Source organism: Scardinius erythrophthalmus (assembly GCF_964197995.2).
Source record: "Scardinius erythrophthalmus genome assembly, chromosome: 22".
Lineage (NCBI taxonomy): Eukaryota > Metazoa > Chordata > Actinopteri > Cypriniformes > Leuciscidae > Scardinius > Scardinius erythrophthalmus.
The window spans coordinates 4,750,723-4,773,474 of record NC_138242.1 but is presented as its reverse complement, the minus strand read 5'-3'; the positions used below and the strand labels follow the sequence as shown (position 1 = coordinate 4,773,474).

The 22,752-nt window shown below is 38.5% G+C and overlaps 1 protein-coding gene across 1 annotated transcript in view; it reads left to right on the top strand.

Annotated features, from left to right (window-relative positions):
* Positions 1–271: 271 nt before the first annotated feature.
* The window catches only part of nck1b (NCK adaptor protein 1b), a 64,437-nt gene continuing 41,956 nt past the window's right edge, over positions 272–22,752 (top strand). Inside the window, exon 1 of the mRNA XM_081352484.1 lies at positions 272–440. The gene's annotated coding sequence lies outside the window, so the exon portion shown is untranslated. The remainder of the gene's footprint in view (positions 441–22,752) is intronic.

Genomic DNA, 22,752 nt, shown 5'->3' with positions numbered 1-22,752 from the left:
ATATAATATAATATAATATAATATAATATAATATAATATAATATAATATAATATAATATAATATAATATAATAAATTGGGAATTGCGAAACTGATCTACTACCGAAACTCTACATTGCCCCGTTTTCTATATGTAGCGACTCTCGGGACTAGCCCAGTACATTCAATTGATGGACGTGTGCACTGACCAATGAGCAAAGAGATCTCTTTTGGTTAACCAATGGTTAAGCGAGTATGTTCTGGTCAGCCCCGCCTTCTTCATCAGGTTAGATAGCGCAGCAGTGCGGTGAGTAGAGCCGCAGTTCTCACGCTGGATACACTGAGAAAACCCTTCCCAGGAACACATCAGCGAATATGTAGCTGAAAAACATCTAATAGTGCTGATCATCGAGTGTGTGCTGGATACACGGGAGGCAGGGGTGCACATCGGATCATTTAATGGTAAGATGACAGATATTTATGAGAGTTTATGGTTTGATTGTAGCGTATAAGGTTAGAGCTAAAGCAGTAAATCCGGCGGGTCTACTAGCTATAAATAATTATCATCATAACGATAGAAATATAAGAAGAAAGAGACAATCCTAGAAATTTGTCATGGATAAATCAGTGTAATTGTAAGGGGATTGTGTAAAGGCTGTGTCCAGGCCTCACACTGTGATTTAACTGCTTTAACTCCATAGATTGATATAGAAAATGTTGGAAAGTGGCCTGATATTGATTCATATTAAAAGCATGAATCATACACAAACTGCTATAGTGTCTAGATTCAACAGGCCTTTATGGAATTTACTCTGAAATACATTGAAACCACAATGCATTATATGGGTCTTTGTTAAGGTAAAAGGCTGTTTTTTTGCTTCTCATTGTCCATTACCAAGATCATTGTCCATTGCATGTGATTATGATTTTTGACTCTGACATCTGTTTAGATGTGGTCTCTTTATTGTTATCTGATTTAAGATAATTTCTTTCTGCATGCTGATATATTATGCAACTATTATCAAGAAAACACCAAATAGACAAAGAAAACCACTAGATGTTATTTGCTGTACGCTGTTATCGACTGTGTGAAAAGCTGGTTTGTGATCTGATTTGTCATTTCTGTGTGGAATCGGTCTTTATTAGTCAGATGTTATTTCTATCGAATGTAATGTTACAGTACCTGATGTTTTTTTTCATTACTTTCACATTGACCTGTGAGTTACGATCAAATTTGTGTGAGATTTCTCAGCAAACGCAGAAGTTCCAGGCAGATCAAGATGACAAAAGATTGAATGAAACTTTCCATGAATAAAGTACATTTTAAATCTAACATAAAATTTAATTATGAAAATTTGTAATTGACACATTGGAATGTGATTATTTACTCATCTACCCGTTATTCTGTATAGAAAAGGAACATATAATGTTATTTCTTAACATTCATAGTTTTATGAAATGTGAGGTGGGACAGACAAACCCCACATTGCAAAAAAAAAAAATATATATATATATATTTTCTTTTCTTTTGTCTGGTTCCAGTACACATATCTAAAGATTCTTAAAAGGACACTTCACCAAAAAATGAACATTCTGTCATTAATTATGCTCTTAATGTTCCAAACCCGTAAGACTTTCGTTCATCTTCGGAATACAATATTTTTGATGAAATTACTGTCCCTCCATTGATAGCTTTGCAACTACCACTTTGACACTTCAAAAAGTTCATAAAGAGATCGTAAAACTAATCCATATGAATGAGCAGTTTAGTCCAAATTTTCTCAAGAGACTCGATCGCTTTATGAACAGATTGAATTTAGGCTTTTATGCATATATAAACATTGATCAGCAAACATAAACAGAAGCTCAACCAAACCTGATTGACACGTGAAAACAAACCTCATTGGTTCTTGCTGAAGCTCAAACGTGATGCGTAACACGAGAATGAACCTCATTGGTTCTTGCCGAAGCTCAAACGTGATGCGTAACACGAGAATGAACCTCATTGGTTCTTGCTGAAGCTCAAACGTGATGCATAACACGAGAATGAACCTCATTGGTTCTCGCTGAAGCTCAAACGTGATGCGTAACACGAGAATGATCCTCATTGGTTCTCTCGCTGAAGCTCAAACGTGATGCGTAACACGAGAATGAACCTCATTGGTTCTTGCCGAAGCTCAAACGTGATGCGTAACACGAGAATGAACCTCATTGGTTCTTGCTGAAGCTCAAACGTGATGCGTAACACGAGAATGAACCTCATTGGTTCTTGCTGAAGCTCAAACATGATGCGTAACACGAGAATGAACCTCATTGGTTCTTGCTGAAGCTCAAACGTGATGCGTAACACGAGAATGAACCTCATTGGTTCTTGCTGAAGCTCAAACGTGATGCGTAACACGAGAATGAACCTCATTGGTTCTTGCTGAAGCTCAAACATGATGCGTAACACGAGAATGAACCTCATTGGTTCTTGCTGAAGCTCAAATGTGATTCGTAACACGAGAATGAACCTCATTGGTTCTTGCTGAAGCTCAAACGTGATGCGTAACACGAGAATGAACCTCATTGGTTCTCGCATATCAAGTGAAAATGCTTGAGCTTCTGTTTAACAAAACTGATGTGTGAGCTGATGAATGTTTAAAAGCCTAAATCAAATCTGTTAATCATATAAAGTGATATAAAATGGATTAGATTCACAATCTCTTTATGAACTTTTTGAAGCGTCAAAATGGTAGTCATAGCTGTCAACGGAGTGACAGAAATCTCAGATTTAATAAGAAATATCTTCATTTGTGTTCCGAAGATGAACTTACAGGTTATGTAGTCTTACAGGTCTTACAGGTTTGTGGAATGATGAGGGAGAGTAAATGATGAATTTGAATTTTTGGGTGAACTATCCCTTTAATGTTTAGATATTTGTCCTGGAAAACATGACAAAAAATACGAAAAACGTTTTTTTTTTTTTTTGCGGATTGGGGGGTTTGTTTGTCCCGCCTCACATTCATTACAATTATGAATGTTTAGAAATAACTCTCATTCCAATGTTTTAATATTTTTTTACACGCATTGTACTGTCAAAATATATAGCTCAACCATTCAGCCTATTAAAGGGGCCACATGATGTGATTTCATGTTTTCCTTTTTCTTCAGTGTGTTATGTAGCTGTTAGTGCAAGTATAACACCGTGTCCTAACCAGACGCGATGGGCTCGAATTGACGTTATCACCTGTCATTATTGCTTTGGGAGCTGATGATCCAAATATGGAAACGGGCGTGACATTTCCGTCACACGCTTAAGATTTTTGGGCCAATCACAATGCACTGGATCGCTGGCCAATCGGAGCACACCGCGCTTTTCAGAACGATGAGCTTTGTAAAAATCTATGCGTTTCAGAAAGGCGAGGCATCAATAATGTACAGTATATGTAAAATAATGACTTTTTTTAAACCTAAAATCGCATTTATTGCATTATACCAAATACACAAAATAATGTTCTTTTTAGAAACATCATATGACCCCTTTAAGTTATTGTAAGAAATAATGCTAAAATACCTTTCTTTAAATTATAGGAAATATAAGTTTATAAATAATTACAAACTATCCCAACTAGTTATAAAGATACATTTCTGCTGCGTTTGCAACACTTATTCTGGTCTAGTTAGGCCAAGTATTTTAGTATATTTCAAGTATTAAGTACTTTGCTTTGTATACCCTGTGGTGTAATCATGAATGATATTCCTAAATCATGCAGAATGTTAAGGAGGGATGTGCTATTACTCTTTTAAGCGATGAGTTTTGCTTGATCATGATGATAAAATGAGCAACTTTGTTCATAGACCATAGAAGGTGGGACCTGAGTCATATACTACACAGATCTGAATATCATAGAGAGCGTGGGCGTTTTTTTGTTTTTTGCTAACCATTCAGACACCCTAGCAACCGCATTGCAACATGCTAAAAACCAGAACACCTTAGCAACCGCATAGCAATGCCCTGACACACACCCAGAACTCCTCAGCATTGCCAAACTGTCCTCATGAAGAGTATAAATAGAGTTATTTGGCAATATTTGTGACAGGATATGTTTACTCAGTTGATCATGTGTTGTTTGTGTGGGGTGCGGTGCATTGCCCTGCAGAAATCTGCACACTTCACCCCGTCACAGTGTCACAGTGTCATCTCCTGCTCCTGTTTTTCTTGTATAGCCTACTTTATCTCTCTAGTTGTGTCCCAAATGTCATAAGCACTGTGTACTCAACCATCTAGTGTTCGAGGTTCATAAGGTTATTTTGTCATGATACTTCTGGAAGGAAAGCTGCAAGAAGTGTCCAACTTTCCATACTTCAGGCTTTTTTTTACGTTATTTTAGTTTTTATTTTATTTTTAATAGCCTATATTTTTATTAATGTTTTAAATTGGCTTTTAGTTTTTAGTTTTCATGGTAGTTATAGTTAAATCTTTTGTAATTTCGTTATTTGCTTTTTCATTTTATTAATTGAATTTATATATATATATATAATTGTATATATTTTTTTATATATATGTAAAAAAATTACGTTTAATTTGTTTTTATTTCAGTTTTATAGGTATTTATTTATTTCCAGGTAATAATTTTAATTCTTAAACTTACTTATTTCAGTTTATTGCTGGCAACAATTCAAATTTTTGTTTAGTTGAAGTTTTTCAACTAATATTCATATCTTTTTTTTCAACTTAATTTAAATGAACAGAAATGTTTTTAATCATTTTAGTTTTAGTTAACGATAATAATCGTGGATAAGTGCATCGTTTGAAGTGCGCTTTTTCTTGTTTGAATTTTGGTTTGAACAAACTATTTATACTGCAAAAGGACTTTGGCCTGCTTCACACAGGATGCATTTGTGCGGTTAAATACGTGAGACTAGAGATTAAAAGTTGAACTTTTATCCTGATAGGTGTGTTTTTCGAATGCTGTCATGCATGAGATGCTGCTTAAGATGCGAGCGCGACGGTTAAATGCATCCGTCTAGCGGCTGTTTACAATGAAAAACATTTGAAAAGTAGCAGGGTTGTCAAACCTAGTGGTGCTAAAAAAAAAAAAAATTGATGGAACAACTTCAACTTCAGCAAAGATGGAAAATACACGTTCTGTGTGATTGTAAAGGGAGGGTTTCTCTTTTTCTTTCTGTTTATTATCCATCTACAGTCTGAATACAAGTTAAAATCGTCATGCTGCTAAGTACACTGCAAAGTTACTGGATTGACAATTGTGTTTAAAGGTACAATATGTAACTTTTTTGCTTTAAAAATAGCAAAAATCACTATATCTGTGTTATATATATTTTTTTAGTTGTGTACTTACATTATCCCGACTGTTTCCAACAACTTTCAAACCAGGAGAAATTTGTAATTTAATTCGAAGACACATCCCGTTTCTTTATTTCCGTTTTGTCGCCGTCAATGGCGTCATATCCGCGTTCTCCCTGGTTTCCGCTCGTACTGCCATAGCAACCAGAGCTATGAACCAGAGCCCTCTGATAGTAACCAAGGCGACAGACGCAGACAACTTTGTAGTTCGCAATGTCTATCTGCACACTGTTGTTGTTTCGTTCAAACATTATGGACCATGGCAAGCAGACTTTGGATAAAAAAGGAGAACTAAAACGAGAATAAATATCAGCGCGGTGTTTTCGAGATGCCGAGAGCTCCCATAGACAGTATATAAACGAGAGCTCCACGTCCGAGACTTCGACCGCTCCTACATGTACTTTATTAAACAGGTGAGCACATTTACATAAAACGAATCAATGTTATATAGTTCAACAATGATAAAATGTTAGAATATGATCTGTATGTTATTCTAATGTTGATCTAGCTCACTGCTAGTCTCATACAGACAGACTAACACATTAATTTCAACACATTCAAATGCAGTTTAGTGTGATAGTGTAATGTTAGACCTGTAATAAACTGACCTGTGAGTAGTAATTCTGCGTGTAGTTCGGTAGACTGAAATGTCCATATTCCTTTTATATCCGCGGGACTCGCGTCGCGTGTGGAGCTGATAGCTGTCTCTTAGCAATCCCGAACTGCTTCATATCACAGTCATGATAAAAACATTGATGTATTCAGTCATCCATAAACATTATTAGATCGGTCGGCTTGACGTTGACGACAAGATCCATAATTCTTAGCAAATGTTGCGTCATCAAACTACGCCTTTGTTATTGTAAGAGGTTAGCGACCCCTAGCGGCGAGAAAAAATTACATAGTGTACGTTTAAATGCAAGATTGAATCAGAAACTGCGATGATTGACTGTGATAACCAATGGACGAGACAGAACGGGACATTTTAAAGTACTTAATTCAGCAGTTTTTGCTCTGGTACAGAGAGCTGCAGTTTTACTGGCATTGGTGTACCGACTACTGACTACGTTATATATGTTATATGTTATATATGCAAATTGTGACACACCTTCTTTCTTTAATTCTTCACACACACACACACACACATTCACACACACACCTGATCCAGCCAGTGAGTCAGCTGCTAATATACCCTCTCTGTGCTGTCAGCCGGCGTGTTTGGTGTTTATCTGGTGGCCAGTATGACTGAGCATGACATTATCTGAATTATAGGGATGAACAGTCATAACTACTGTTATTTGATTCTGTACTGTAGTCTTATTAAAGTAACCCAGTATTCACTGTCTGTGAGACGGCCGAGATACAGTAGCAGGGTTTTTTTTTTTCCTGATTTTTCCATGACCTCACAGTTGTGTGTATGAATGTTTTGGGCCCCGGGGCCAGTTGCAGCTGGTGAGTTTCTGTAATTATTGTCACACTGACAGGTCTCTCCACAGCCTCTCATTAAGTAAAAAAAAAAAGAGAGAGCTAGAGAGCAAACTCAGATGAATGTCTCCCACATTTTGTCTGGGGCCCCAGATCCCGCTGAGCTGAGGGGCCCGGGATCAAGGAGAAAGGGTTGGGAGAATGGTGAAAGCAGCTATTTATATTTTGCCATTTCCTCCATGAGCGGAGAGTCACCCCATGAGCTGCATTCACAGAAGTTGGACGATGTGTCTGTGGTCTGCGGGGACTCGTCTCCTCTCCTCAAACGTGCTCCTGAAACACAGCGCCTCATTCAGGGCCTGCGACCCCCGGCTCTCGGATCAACACCTGCTGTTCAGGCGCTCAGTGACGTGGCATTGATTTGCCACACGTGTCCGTCTCTCTCTGCTTTTGTCAGTGCAGTCACTCAGCCAAACGCTGCTGCAGAATTACATTTCTGGGCCTGAAGTTTGCTGAAGCTGTGCCTTGTTTTTTTGTCTGTACTGAATATTTGCTTTTTGGATGATGATAACTGCACATGTTATAAATATTTCTTGTGGATTTAATACATTATTTTAATATAAAAATAAAATATTTAAAAAAAAAAAAAAAAAAAACATATTTATATGTATTTTGACCTCAAAAACTTTAATTAAAATATAATTTCATCCACTTTAAACCGAGGCACTTTTTTTTTTTTTTTATCAACCGATTGGTAGAACCAGTCTTTCTCTACTTTTGTTTTTCTGAAAAAGTGGCTAGGTTTAAGTGGATGAAATTATATTTTAATTAAAGATTATGAATCTCTCTCTCTCTCTCTCTCGCTCTCTCTCTCTCTCTCTCTCTCTCTCTCTCTCTCTCGCTCTCTCTCTCGCTCTCTCTCGCTCTCTCTCTCTCTCTCTCTCTCTCTCTCTCTCTCTCTCTCTCTCTCTCTCTCTCTCTCTCTCTCTCTCTCTCTCTCTCTCTCTCTCTCTCTCTCTCTCTCTCTCTCTCTCTCTCTCTCTCTCTCTCTCTCTCTCTCTCTCTCTCTCTCTCTCTCTCTCTCTCTCTCTCTTATATGTGTGTATATATATATATATATATATGTATATGTATATGTATATGTATATATATATATGTATATATAATATAATATATATCTACATATATTATATTATTATATATAATATAATATATGTAGATATGTGTATATGTATATTTATGTTTTTTTATTTAAATTAAACATCTGCTTGGATGCATAGTTCACAATAAGATATATAACATATGTTGAGAAAAAAGTAAATTTTAATTTTATGGAAAATAATAAAAATCTGAAGAGATCTGTCGCTACTTCCGTTTCACTGTGACTTTATACATGCAAAGAAATTGTTATTGGTTGTTGCATTGTATCCAATGTCGGAAATATTTTTCTTTTTAATCCAACGGCATAAATTTTATTTTATTTTCCCTGTAATTTTTTTTTTTAAATACAAAGTTTCACCGCCCTCTGTGGTCTGTTGTACAGTAACTACTGTTATGGCTGAGCAGCATTTTAAAGAGAATCTTGCTTGACATGTTTATATAATTAACTGCCTAAATAACACGTTGGTTTAATGGGACAGACATTTGAAGGCAACTCTATCGCCCCCTTGAGTACTGAGGTTTATGACGATCGCAGTAACACCAGAACGTGTGTTAATGGTGTACAATGACCCTGCAGGCGTGCACTGGCCCTTATGTATATTTACTTGTATTTCTGGCAAACAAAAGCAAGTGTCAGACACAGAAAGGTGGAAGTATTATGTATCAGGAAACTGCTGCAATACCTAAATCTGCCCTCATTTACTCAACACGTGTTTCTGTTCTCTGTTTCACAGTAATGCTGTTTGCTTGAGTAAGCCCACATAGTTAAAGCTGCTCAAGCAAACACAATGAGGTCACAGGGGAGAAACTCTTATGCGTGACCACTTTTATATCACAGAGATTATTTTTTTTATTAAAAATAATTTTGTGTGTGTTTATATGAAGGTCACATTTATGGCTGGAACTTTTTTTCAACCGATTAATCTATTGATTATTTTTTCGTTTATTCGAATAATCTAATGATTATTTTCCTAACCCAAATAGCTGAAGCCACAACTGCATTCTAGCTAGCTAACTAACTAACCATAACGACAGTATCAAACGTGGTGGAGTCCATAAAGGCCCGTTCATACCAAGAACGATAACTATAAAGACCGCTATATACCAACGGACGATATCTGTCTGTTCCTTTAAGCTCACGCTTGTCTGTCACTTTAAATGCTCGAGCTCGTTACAGCAGGATGGATTCTGATTGGCTGTCGTTGTTTTTATTGTTCATCAACTGGATAAAATCGTTTTGACTTCGGTACCAAGTCGGTAATGAAATTTAAAAAAATGTGGTTGTGTCCGAAATCGTCCCCTATACCCTTAAATCGTGCACTATTTGAGGGTACAGACATTTGTAGTGGTGTCTGAAACCATAGTGGACATTACAGAGTGCATTCATTCAATCCCACAATGCACCGCAGTAACAAGTTTACTCAACAGCTAGAGAACACCCATAATGCACTGTGAGAGTCGCGCGTTGAATAAATTCCCGCGTCTGACCAGAACATGGCGCTCGCAGCTCATCCATCCATCCATCCATCCATCCATCCATCCATCCATCCATCCATCCATCCATCCATCCATCCATCCATGCACTCATCCACCCACTCATCCATCCATCCATCCATCCATCCATCCATCCATCCACTCATCCATCCATCCATCATCCATCCATCCATCCATCCATCCACTCATCCACTCATCCATCCATCCATCCATCCATCCATCCATCCATCCATCCATCCATCCATCCATCCATCCATCCATCCATCCATCCATCCATCCATCCATCCATCCATCCATCCATCCATCCATCCATCCATCCATCCATCCATCCATCCATCCATCCATCCATCCATCCATCCATCCATCCATCCATCCATCCATCCATCCATCCATCCATCCATCCATCCATCCATCCATCCATCCATCCATCCATCCATCCATCCATCCATCCATCCATCCATCCATCCATCCATCCATCCATCCATCCATCCATCCATCCATCCATCCATCCATCCATCCATCCATCCATCCATCCATGGCTGTTTTCGACTAAGGATTTTCATAGTCGAATCTGATTCGTTAGATTTTGCCGTAGTCGACTGATAGTCGAACCTTTTTTTTTTTCTTTTTTTTTTTAGATAGCAGCTAGATTTTTTCCATTTCAAACAAAAGAGCTAAAAAACACATATATATCACACATATATCATAACATTTCATAAACATGAGGAGCAATATGAGAGAGAAATTTGGTGATGGTTGTTTAGGTACATTAAACCACGTAAAGCTTTTTCACGCCCATGAGAACCGTGTGGAGTCAACTCAAAGCCGCTCCGCTGCCCTGCTGAAAATGTGAAGCAGAAACGCTTAATATCAGATAACGTCCATAATAATTGGACTCTGGGTTCGATTTTTTGACCATTTTCAGTGGTTATGAGGAGCAATATGAGAGGGAAATTTGGTAATCGTTGTTTAGGTACATTAAACAACGTAAAGCTTTTTAACGCACATGAGAACCGTGTGGAGTCAGCTTTTTAACGCACATGAGAACCGTGTGGAGTCAGCTTTTTAACGCACTTTTTAACGCACATGAGAACCGTGTGGAGTCAACTCACAGCCGCTCCGCAGCCCTGCTGAAAATGTGAAGCAGAAACGCTTAATATCAGATAACGTCCATAATAATTGGACTCTGGGTTCGATTTTTTTTTATCATTTTAAGTGGTTATGTGGAGCAACATGAGAGGGGAATTTGGTTATCATTGTTTAGGTACATTAAACCATGTAAAGCTTTTTAACGCACATGAGAACCGTGTGGAGTCAACTCACAGCCGCTCCGCAGCCCTGCTGAAAATGTGAAGCAGATTTTTGAATACATTTTTATTTATTTACATTAGTAAGCTACAGGACATCGTCTTTCAAAACATGACCTGAAAAAATAAAATAAAAATGGTACCCAGCCCTTCTGAAAATGCGAATGCGTCTCTGTCCCCAGCACATTTCAAACCAAACTGACGCCCATGTATTCGACTATGAGGTTCATAGTCGAATCAGACCTCTCCGAATCGAATCGTCGAATCCTCGACTATTAGAAGTCATCCATCCATCCATCCATCCATCCATCCATCCATCCATCCATCCATCCATCCATCCATCCATCCATCCATCCATCCATCCATCCATCCATCCATCCATCCATCCATCCATCCATCCATCCATCCATCCATCCATCCATCCATCCATCCATCCATCCATCCATCCATCCATCCATCCATCCATCCATCCATCCATCCATCCATCCATCCATCCATCCATCCATCCATCCATCCATCCATCCATCCATCCATCCATCCATCCATCCATCCATCCATCCATCCATCCATCCATCCATCCATCCATCCATCCATCCATCCATCCATCCATCCATCCATCCATCCATCCATCCATCCATCCATCCATCCATCCATCCATCCATCCATCCATCCATCCATCCATCCATCCATCCATCCATCCATCCATCCATCCATCCATCCATCCATCCATCCATCCATCCATCCATCCATCCATCCATCCATCCATCCATCCATCCATCCATCCATCCATCCATCCATCCATCCATCCATCCATCCATCCATCCATCCATCCATCCATCCATCCATCCATCCATCCATCCATCCATCCATCCATCCATCCATCCATCCATCCATCCATCCATCCATCCATCCATCCATCCATCCATCCATCCATCCATCCATCCATCCATCCATCCATCCATCCATCCATCCATCCATCCATCCATCCATCCATCCATCCATCCATCCATCCATCCATCCATCCATCCTAACTAAACAGCACAAAACATGCAAAAGCTGCAGCCCTTTAGGCACTCAGTGTCCAAATTCACTCACTCGTTTTTATACACTCCTTCAGTGGACTAAACTCCCCTGAACACACTGTAAAAAAACCCGGTCTCTGTAGACAGCCCAGGCTCCACAAACGGCAACAAAAACAAACTGGCCCAGCCTGGACCACAAAACATAACAAACTGTTCCAGCCAATAACCGACAAGAATGATTTGGGGGTGGAGGGTTATTGCACGTGCACATGAAAGGGGGAGTGGAGGAGAGAGCAGCATGAAGAGGGAAGTTAGCTAGAGGAGAGATGTCCTAGACAACGACAAAGACTAACGTTAGAATTATATTCTCTTGATTTTTCATATGGCCGACGCATGAACAAATAGCAAAGAAGTCACAAAGTCCCGAAGTCCCGGACATAAGGGGCTTTCGCACCGGAGGAACCTTTTCATAGTTTCTAGAACTATTGGCGGACGTTCCTGGTTTTTGGTGCGTTCGCTCCGCAGGATCTAGGAAAGATTTTAGTTCTGGGAACTCCTTTTGGAGAAACTAATTTAGCTCCTACTTTGATCTAAACCAGCTCTATAGGAACTATCCATGACGTTAGTGTACGCTGATTGGCCGAACCCACACAAAGCACCAGCATCCGCCTTTTTTTAAACAAATATATAACCTATATATTTACTAAACAAACTCTACGAACATGGGAAACAGTGATAGATGGGCCTCTTAACCTTTACGCTAAGGAGAAAATCCAACGCGACTTTGAGGTGACCAAGCTAAACATGATTATGCTTTTCATTACTGTCTACTTTCTATGTATAACAGTTCTATCTAATAACGTGTTAGACAGGACTGTTAGACAGATCGTAAACTAATGAACACGGAGAATGCGAGCTCTGTTTGTTTGCTCAGGCTCTAGCATTCCCAGCGCCGTCAAAATAAAGGTCATATCGAGCGCGGCTCACGTCACCTCAGAGTTCCTACTGGTGGTGCGAATGCTACCAGGAAAACGTTCCTATGGGAACCATTAGTTCTCAGGGAACCACCCTGGTGGATAGTTCCTATAACTAAGTTCCTAGAACTATCCGGTGCAAAAGCCCCTATAAATGTTGAGCGCGTGAACTCAATGGCCAATCACACACATGTATCAGACTTATCAATCAGAGGCGCGATAAAAGGTTATTTTCCATGTTAATCAGAGTGTTTGTCCTATCCAGCCGTGACGGACACACGCGACGATTCTATTTTAGAAACGGTTTCTATTTTTCTGCGACGTCGCAGCCGGAACAACAAAGAAAGTGTGGCGATGATAATCTCATGTACTGTTTATGTGCTTTATTTAATGTTAAAAGCGTGTAATGTGACTTTGAATGTCATTTAGTGCTCCAGCTTTGAAGCTGTAAAAGCAACAATGGATAATACACCTCAGATCTTGAAATTAAACAAATGGAAACAAACAAGTGTATTCCTTGACAAAGATTGTTTTAGTAACCCAGTAGCCTATGTATTTTTAATAATGTTTAAATGGTGTAATATTTGTGAATTTGATTATGTAGCTACTTATGCATTTTCTTGCGAGTGCCGTCAAGATTACTCTCTGGTGCTGCGAGACTCCGCCCACACGCCGTTCTGATTGGCTGTGGGTTTTGATTGATTTTGACCTATCTCGCAGTCGCGTCGCGTCTAGTGTGGACAGACACATTATTTGTCGCTGGAATCTTATCGCATCGCGTCTGGTTAGGACACGGTGTAAGAATCCGCCTCAACAGCGCTCAAAATGCTAGAGGGAAATGCTGGTATCGTCACATTTTTTACATTTCAGTACCGATGTCCGTACTTTTGACAACACGCAGCCTTAACACCCACGGCAGCTCGTCGAAAACACAATGCTGTATGAACGCAGCCGTATTAAGCACAAAATATGGGACTGACAAATGTTTTCTTGTGCTGTGTAACAATTCACTGTAATAGTGCAAATACTTACGGTGCCGTCTCGCCGTTTTGAGGTACGAGAGCCCCGGGTTGTTTTCTCTTCAGATGCTCCTGCATAGAAGTTGTGCCGTGTGGGTTGCCATTTCTGTTTTACTGAGCGTGCAGAGCACTATTTTATTCGTTCAGTTTAAAAAAATCCCACACTTTAGATCGGACTCCATATTTTTTAATAACGGCTGGTTTTCAGTGTCCCCGGGAGCAATGAACATAACAGCGCAATAAATCGACGCATTCCACGCAAATTGTCTAATTTACGTAATCGATTATGTCGATTACGATTATGTATGTTATGTAATCGATTGTCACAATTCATCTTTACAAATGTTTTTCTGCTACTTTTCAAATACATTGTATTTATAGATTTTTATTATGTTTTACTTTTGTCTGACTGAAATCCAATCTATTTTGAAAACTGATGATCTGCACAGTCAAATAGACCGAACCCATTTAACCATTTATATATCTATTGCGTGAAAAATTATACTATACATTTTTACACAAATTATTACTCAGTCGTTGCCATTTCCACCATGACCATTCATTTACCTCTAATATTTGACCAAATCTTTGTGTACTTCTTTACCAAGAAGATAAATATCAGAAGAGCTTGAGATGTGAGACGTGATGTTTGAAGAAAATAAAGAAAAAACAGGTAAATATAACTTGTGAACAGAATATTTTATTGTGCGTAATTTTCCAATCAACCTGTAATGTTGTCAAATTATGCAAGTAAATATTGGAATATTATTTATGTCTATTTAGTAGAGCTGCACGATTATGGATAAATCAGAGAATCATGGAGAATGATGATTTTTTTTTTTGTTTCAAACTGAGATCACGATTCTCCCACGTTTCTGAACAGACAACTAAACAGGTTTTGACTATGTTAAGTACTGCAGTCTATCTAAAATGTTTAATTAATTTGAAATGAATTATTTAAAAAAATTGGTTTGAATGAATGAATCAATGACTCACTGATAAAGACTTCACTTGTTTCATTACTGGATGAATCAGCGTTTTTTAACGAATCTGTTGAATTCAATGACAAATATATTTTTTAACAGTCACTTGTCGCCCCCTGGTGGCACAACAATGCAATCGATACAATCATTATTTGAAGCGACCAGTCATTTTCAAAAGGTGATTTGCTCTATTTTGATCGCTTCTGTAGACCTCATCAGTTTATATATCCAAGCTGTAAACTTTTATCCCAGTACTTCTGTGATCATATTAATATCTGCAACACAGAAACTATGATACTGTGTGGTTGAAAAGACTGTGAAGCTGTTTCACAAACACTGTTTTAACAGACAGTTTTAAGTTAATTTTATGCATTGTCATGTTTTAAAGAAGGATTAATGGAGAACAAAGTGGTAATAGAAAATGTATTTATGGTTATCAAGCGATTTTCGCTTCTGTATTCAGAGATTCGATTGGTAAGCATCTCATAGTTTATTGTGGTTTGATTAAAACCATGATGGACGAGTCACATTGTGTCGTTTCCTCTTTATATTTCAGTGTTGCTTCATCGCCTATTTGAGCCTGTAAACACTCACAGACTCTTGTCAGATAGGGGTGGATTATTCAGCTTTGGTAAATGCTCCTCTCTGGGGTTTTCTAGCTAGCGTCAAGTTTATGGTCATTGAATGGGTTTCCTGTGGTAAATGTTACATGGCATCTTATATTTAAGCTGTTTTATTGACGTCTTTCTGTGGTTAAAACACTGATTGAACGATTAGGCCTACATGAGGCATGAATCATTTCAGTGAGTTGCACTGTTGTTTTCAACATACCTTCTGATGTTCATCTGTGTTTATTTTATGCTATAACTAATGTTAGTAGTAAAGAGGAAGAGACGATCGACAGCGATCTGTCACGCCACATTAAAGAGTGCCAAAACCACATTTATTGTTTGAATTTCGTTGTAAAATTGACAGAATTTGGTTTGATATCAAAAGTAACCTGCTCTGTCTTGTCTGTTATTAAACTTTGCTGGTTCGGCTTCGTTTGCTCTCCGAAGTGCTGTCTTTTCGTCTATTGGATTGTCTTCATGTGGGCTGCATTACATTGGGCTACAGCGCCCCACTGGTCAAACTGTGCTATTGCAGGCCCTTACATGAGATCACAAGCTTATTCAACAATAAAAATGTCAACAATTTTATATTGTCGATAATGTCGACTAATCTTTTCAGATAACTTGAAGGAAACATAGAATCAGCTGGACCTGAGCTATCATGAACTCACTATGATCAGTTGTATTTTTTAACTAATGTTAAGAAAGATTATTACCTGGCTCTGTGTGGAATACTTGATTCTGATTGGTCAATCGCGCCATCCAGCGGTATGTTATTCCTCTAACGACCACTGAAAACAGCGATACTTTGCTAGGAATGTTTTTTTCTTGGAAGTTTTGCTTTTGGTGAGCTAATAAAATATTAAAACTCAGTCGAATAAATATTTTGTGTACAGTTATTTAATTATGCCATCCAGTATTGTGGACTCGCTCTCTCTTTTTTCATACAAATGCAGCTTCTGCCATTTTGTGACTATTGTTTTGTACACTGTTGGAATATAAGATAACATTTTAAATCAATATCTCTTATCCCCATAATTATTTATATGGCAATGTGTAATTAGTGGTATGACTGTACTGTATCCCTATGTCCGTCTAGTTTGAACTTGCTGCGCTAGCAACTGCTCTCTCCGCGGAAGAAGCTTTGCGTTTAAAGACCTACCTGTAATAAAATATTTCGTTCTGATTAATATTTTGTCTAATTATTTACTTGTGTGTCAAGTAGCCGTGTAATAAGTGGGATAATGAGATAATCTCAGAATAAACGAGGCTGATGCAAGACCGTCCTCATCACCCTGTTGGGGTTTATTTTGAGATAACAGTACATTATCCCTTAGATTATAACTTCTGTAACAAATAGTTATTGGTCATTGTGAATGCATTAACTAACGTTAACTAACTTTATAATTCTTTTCCATTTTAATCTGTTTCTGTTTCAAAACATCTTTTTGTTTTTTTGTATTTAAATGTTAATTTGCTCTTTTTGTTATAAGAAAAACGTTATTCAAACTGTTGACAACACTTCTTTTGCAACTTATTTCAATATTGTGAATAGGGCTGCAACAAACGATTATTTTGATAATCGATTAATCTAACGATTATTAGAACGATTAATCGACTAATCGTCGATTATTTCGCCGACTAATCGGTAAGTTTGGAACGATTATTCAGCCTTTTCAATTAGTTAAAACACTGAGTTATACATATTCTAACTATAATATAAAAAAAGAAAATCACCTCAGCTTTTGAAATGGTTGGTTTAATGAACTTTGAGCCAACTAAACAGGTCATTCTCTTTAAGTTTTCAGATTTCTGTCCAACTCAAATCACACATAAATGCAAAAAGCATTGGTTAAATATTCGGTATGGTTCTCTTTCAATAGAAAAAAAATAAACAAAAAAAAATATCAGCTGCATTACAGACATACTTAAACTGCAAACAATTATTATAAGAACACAATTTAAAAAAAATTGACAGCTGAGCTGACAGAGACATTCTCATTCACCTTTTAATTTACAGTATAAAAAAATAACTGACATGATATTCTTCATAACATCTCTTTTTGTAAGTCTTCATGAATATGGAACAAAATACAGGCAAGTGATAAGACTGTAATAACTAATAGTTACAATAATAAAAACAGCCCTGTCTCCTAAGCTCGATCAAGCTTTATTCTATGAATAATAATCATCACATTACTGTAATTATATTATTATTGTTAATATTATTGCTATTATTAGTAGTATTGCATTCTCTAAAAAGAGATTTACTGCTAGTTATTTACGTTAGCTCCAGCTGGAGAACATTCACCTCTCACCGGCTCTTCTTGTGCCCGGTTTTTCCTCTTTGAGTGCTTAAACATGCATGTTGTGCTCCCGTGAAAAGCAAGTTCCGCCTTGCATGTATTGCACACGACAGCATTCTTGGTTTGAAGTTTTGTGGAACTTTCACACACCTTACTAGTTCGGATTCGTTTGCACTCCGTCATAATCATAGACAGTATATAAACTGGACACAGCGACCCCATAGGTTTCAACGGAGAGAAAGTGAAGCACATTAGAAGCCCTCATTTCCTGATTGCCAAGCGTACTGCGCAGACTCAAACTGAGCTTGACAACGTGGATGTGACGTGAGCAGCCTGCCTGACAGTTGTAAGTTTTCTAGTAGCTGTGCCAAACGAAATCTGAACCATTCCCTTCCGAATCTTGCAGAGACGGAAAGCGTGAGTAGGATCTGTCCATGAGCTAGGAGCAGGAGCAACGTCATGACTCTCTATGGCCTTCTCCCTTGACTTTATCGGACTTTATGCCTCCACGTCCCCCCGATTGCATGCGAGCTTCTCTTCCTGTCTCTACGGTAATTTCCAGAGAGTCGCGTGGTTATGACGCAATCGTTAGCCTACTTTTACAAAAACTGCTTCTACGGGGCCATAACGTAAGATACAAGGTAATGGAGCCTTTTATACATTGTCGTGTTTCTTTAGAAATAAACCATGGACAAATGAATTCTTTAAACGCCTCAGATGTAAAGTTATTCGCTGTCAAAGTGACGCCAAAATGAATGGGAGTCAATGGGATGCTAACAGCAGGTGAAGGCTTGTTAGCCAATGGCGGCTCCCGGGGGTACCTTCAAAGTAATATGAAACGCTTACCCACTGGTCATAATGCGCGCTGTGTTTTCTTCTACCGCAATAGCATTTGTAACGGCTGCATTACACTCTAGCGCTACAGCGCCGTAGCGGTCAAATCGCGATATTGCAGGCCTTACATTAGGTCACGTGGGATCAAACGACTACTCGACAACAAAGATATTTGTCGACAATTTTTTATTGTCGACGTTGTCGACAATGTCGACTAATCGTTTCAGCCCTAATTGTGAATCGCGATAATGCCGTGATAAAAGCTTCAGCAATTATCATGATATGAAAATTTGATAACGTCACATCCCTACTTATGTCACAACTATGGTTAACATTTCATGTTGACTTTCAAGTAGATGTGTGTGTACTATAGGGTTGTACTATAGGGTTTGTATAACATCAACGTGCATGAAACCGGGCGTCACCTGTGTGTTTGAGCGGGAGAAATGGAGAAACTGAAATATTTTAGCATATGACCTTGATCTTTAAATAGGCCAAGAGAAAAACAGGTGTTTGGCGTGTGAAATGACTGTTTTCCACTTATCTTGTTCACTCTTGTGATGAGGATGAATTTGAATGCACTGCTGTAGGATTCTAGCCTGGGTTTCCCCATGTTGCCTTGCACATAGCGCGATTTTATTCACTCTGCTAGGCAGCCTGGACACCATGGACCAGATTTTCCCCTCAAAAAGGGGACCAATCACAGAACGGGGAGGGAGCAGCAAGACGATGACGACGTCTATGCGTCACACCGAAGCAGTTTGTTTATATCTATGGATCCAACATGGCATCAGACGCGAAGTTACCTTTCCATGCAGCCTTAGATAGTGTTCTAAGTAGTTTAGAACGCAAGTTTATTTCGTCTTCTTCCTCGTCGAATTTCTGTCTACATCTGGTATAATTGAAACGATTGGCTATGAGCTACGTACAGGCGCATTTGATAGACATTCGTAGCGCCCAATAAACGGCTCTGGGCATTCGTAAACCACGCCTCAAATACGATAAAATGAACATGTGGTTCCCAGACCACGTCTCAATGAGAAAGAGGTCTGACGTTAGCCAGGCTAGTAGGATTCAGTGCACTAGTAAGGTGTTCTGGCAGCTTGTTTGCTGTTGTGGCAGGGGTCATTAGGTGCGTTTCCATTACATATTTGCGCAAAACTTTTGTAAATTTCTCCTAAATGTCGACAAAAAACTATTGCGAAATGACGGTTATTCCAACAATCATGGTGACGGATGTTAGTAGGTTTATGTATATCCCAGCCACTGCACTGGCCAATGGCCATTATTATTAATGTAAGGAAATGTATGTGTTATTCAAGCATTAATGGCAAGGAAAGCGCCATATACTTGTGAGCGGCACATATGAAGTGTTTCTCACTAATATCTGTTCTGTGGTTTTGATTGTGGCATTTCTTTGTTGTTTAGAATCCTCCTGTAATTCTTTTGTCTTTTATGAATTTAATAAAGAACTCTGTCTCGTATTCAGTCCAAACACACCGCGTCATCTACGTCAGGTGACCTGGAAATGCGCAAAAACTGTTTCCATTGCAGTTTTGCGAAATATTTATTTTTTTCGAATTGCCTGGAAAACCCCCTCATGCCAGCGGAAAAAACTTTTTTGCGATAAATGGGAGTTTTTGCAAAATTGACGTGTTTCCATTGGCCGTACTTTCAATTCGCAATTTCAATTTGCGCAATTTGAAGGGTAATGGAAACGCGGCTAGTGACTGCTACCTGTTAGAAATAAGAGGATACAGTGGAAGATAAAGCCGCTATACACTAGGGTTGGGCGGTATTACGGTAATATCGGATACCGCGGGATCTTAAAATAGCACCGGTATCAGTTTCAATACCGTCATTACCGGCACTTATATAGCCTATAATATATATAATTTATTTATTGGCTAAAAAATGCTTATGTGTGGTTGCAGTTTGGCAATATTTCTGGTTCCAACCGAATGAGAAGGGAGAGGCGGTAAATACTGATGAGGCAATTTGTAAATTGTTCCATAAAAAGGTGACCGCGAGAGATGTAAACACCTCTAACCTAATGTCGCATCTCCGAAACTACCACCCACTCACTGCTGCCAGGATGCATTTTGTTCTCGAGTTCATTAAATAAGCGCGTTGTTTCGTATTGGTTAAAATATTATAATGTTATTTTTTCCATCTTTCTTGATTATGAAAAGTGAACAGCACAAATAAGATGGGATGCATCGGGAGTCAGACGATTTGACCACTTCAATAAATTTCGTTTTGTAAAAGGCCTCTTTAAAACGAATTTCGTTTTGTATAAATTCTATCTTAATTTTAATAAATTTTTCATCAACCAATTGCCTATATATTTAATATAATCATGACATGATGGGCGATGGCATGCCGCGGTCACTTTAACCGAAACTTGGAGATGGCGATCGTCAATTTCTTTAAACAAAACAATTCAAAACGAAAAGAAATATAGGGTAGCCTACTCTCTGATTAATCCATGATGTGCATTTCTCTCTATGGCGTTCACAGAGATGGCGATCGTCAATTTCTCAAAACGAAAAGACAAAGGCCACTCTGATTATTTAATCCATGATGTGCATTTCTCTCTAGGCGCGTTCATACGGAGATGTGATCATCAATTTCAGCAAACGAAACCATACAAACCGAAAAGAAATAGACTAGCCTACTCTCTGTAATCCATGATGTGCATTTCTCTCTATCGTTCACTATGGAGATGGTGATCGTCAATTTCTTTAAACGAAACAATTCAAAACGAAAAGAAATATAGTCTGATTAATCAATGATGTGCATTTCTCTCTATATGCGCGCTCACTACAGAGATGGCGATCGTCAACTTCCACCTTTACAGAAAAGTTTTATTAAAAATCAAATGGACACGCGTCACCGGATTACAAAGGCACTTCTTGCTTGTTGCACGCACACAGTATTATGTTGAATAATGGTGGGCTCGGGCTCATAATAACAGTTAATGCCGTCGACCGGACTCAGACACAACGTGCACGGCTTGATTTTTTTTTTTTTTTTTTTGCCCGATCTGGCATTCAGTTTCTGAACTGTGTAGGCACAAACCAACAGTTTGGTGACGCCGTCTGAGCCCATTATGTCATCATTTTTAATTAGTCACGGTAATACCGTATACCCCGGTAAAATTGGGAGGGGGTTTGACGGTATCAAAATTCGAATACCGCCCAAGCCTACTATACACTTCTCCTGTTAAAAGCATTGGCTTTCTAGATGTGAAATCTCTGTGGTTTACAAATTAGTAGATTTGAGTGCAGCAGTGAATTCCTATCGTTTGCTATCATCCATTCTTTAAAGTCACCATTAAATCAAAATTGAGTAGTCTTATTTTTTTATGGAATATTGCAGTATCATAAATGACTTATTTGTGCACATCATTGTTTTCACATCATTATCTTTAATCAAAATAACTTTCCCTCCCTCTTGCAGTGACATCTGTTCTCTGATGATATATTTACTGGCATGAGGGCGGGGCAACCTGTCACTCACATGAGATCCACCAATAGCAAACCACAACCATTCAAACAATTCCTCATGGACAGAATCAAATCCCCACCCTACATGTTTTTTTCTTGCTCGATAAATTAAAGCCTAAATTAAATCTCCTCATCATATAAAGGGATCGAGTCTCTTCAGAAAATGTGGACCAAACCGCTCAATTCAGTTTTACAATCTCTTTGTGAACTTTTTGAAGTGTCAAATTGGTAGTTGTGTAGCTGTCAATGGAGGGACATGAAATCACTCAGATTTCATCAAAATCCTCATTTGTGTTCCGAAGATGAACGGAATTCGTGTTTGGATCGGCATGAAGGAAAGTAATTAATGACAGAATTAACTTTTGGGTGGACTATCCCTTTAGGCAGCTTTTCTTTTTTTAAACATACTTGAACGAGAACAACAACTGTGTCCTTTTTCACTTCAGGCTCACTTTTTGAGTCAACTGAAAGTCTGAGTTTGATCCGTTTAAGTAGTTTGTAGTTGTACACACACAGTATCGAATTTGCACACTAAATGATTACTGAAGTAAAACTGGGCATCATAGACTAAACAACTAAGGATTGCACACCACCAAACTTTCCCCAAAAGTTGTTCCGTACACAAACTCATGCAGAAACATGTGCTTTTGTTGCAAGGAGACACATGACAGATGGGGAAAAAAGTGTTCTAAAATCGCCTCAAAATATCAAACATGTATGATATCCTCTGACCAGATGCAGTCAAGTAAAACCTGAAGAAAATAATTTGTTTGTGGTCA